Source organism: Haplochromis burtoni, unplaced genomic scaffold (assembly GCF_018398535.1).
Source record: "Haplochromis burtoni strain Fernald_Lab_line unplaced genomic scaffold, NCSU_Asbu1 Contig_81, whole genome shotgun sequence".
NCBI classification, from domain to species: Eukaryota; Metazoa; Chordata; class Actinopteri; order Cichliformes; family Cichlidae; genus Haplochromis; species Haplochromis burtoni.
In genome coordinates this window covers 1,232,018-1,233,116 of record NW_024582442.1, presented here as the reverse complement: position 1 = coordinate 1,233,116, position 1,099 = coordinate 1,232,018, and positions in this window count along the sequence as shown.

Below are 1,099 nucleotides of genomic sequence, written 5' to 3'. Positions count from 1 at the left end.
GTTTACGTGTGGACGAAACAGCTGCGTTTTCAAAAGTAGGTGCGAACGTAGCGTAAAAGAGTTAGTAGTTTATTTTCTTACTACCTGTAATTTATTGCAGATTACTTGTATTTGCTTAATTGTTTACTAAATGTTTGAGGTGTGAAATAAACCGCAATGGAGCAAAATATGGGTGTGTGTGGTTGCAGGATGTGTTTGAGTGTGCGCTTGCGTGTGCGTGTGCGCAAGCATTTTTCTTGTAAAACAAGGGGGGCCTTGCAAAAAAAGTTTGGGAACCACTGAGTTAGGGCAACAAAAGATGCCTGGGACAGTTCAGCCATAACTTAAATCTTTTCCTGCTCATACATGCTTGGAACGATCTTGCCACTAAAGTGGGCTCGAATGGCAGGGCCCTAGAGTGCGACCAATTTGCTCGCAAATGCGACCAGATTTTTCAGTGGTGCGACTAAAAAAAAAAAAATTTGGTCGACTGTTCAGGTAACAAAAAAAAATAAAAAATCTCTGCAACTCTCTGTGTGGTGAACAACAGACACACATTATGCCCCTATCGTGGACTAAACCAATCAGAGATAGTCAGGGGCGGGACCTCTCTGATTGGCCGTGGTCCAGTTGAAAGTGCCGGTGGAAGAGAGAGGTGAGTAGTTTGAATAAAGCGATATCGATTCGTTAACGGATTCCACACAAAGACGTAAACACAGAGCGGACCCGACGCATCAGAATCAGCTTTGTCTTTCTCAGCTTTCTCACCCAACGGCCCATAGACGGATACACTGTCGGAGCTTAGCGATTCTGATGACACCACGATAAAAATTACACTTCATACACTCTCTGTGTGTACATCAAGAACAGTTTCCCATCTCAAAGCTGTTTTCTCCTTCATGTTTTTCTGTGTTTTATTCTCAGTTACTTTCACTCAAAGGCATCTGCTGTGATGTTCACAATTCTGATGAAGTCTCATGTGTATCAGTACTGATAAATGATCAGAGTTATAATATTTCTGACTGTCTGAGGCTAAAGTGAATCAAATCAGGACTTTGAGAACCGGAATCGAATGGATTATAGAAATCAGTGATGATACCCAGCCCTAGTGAGCAGCCTA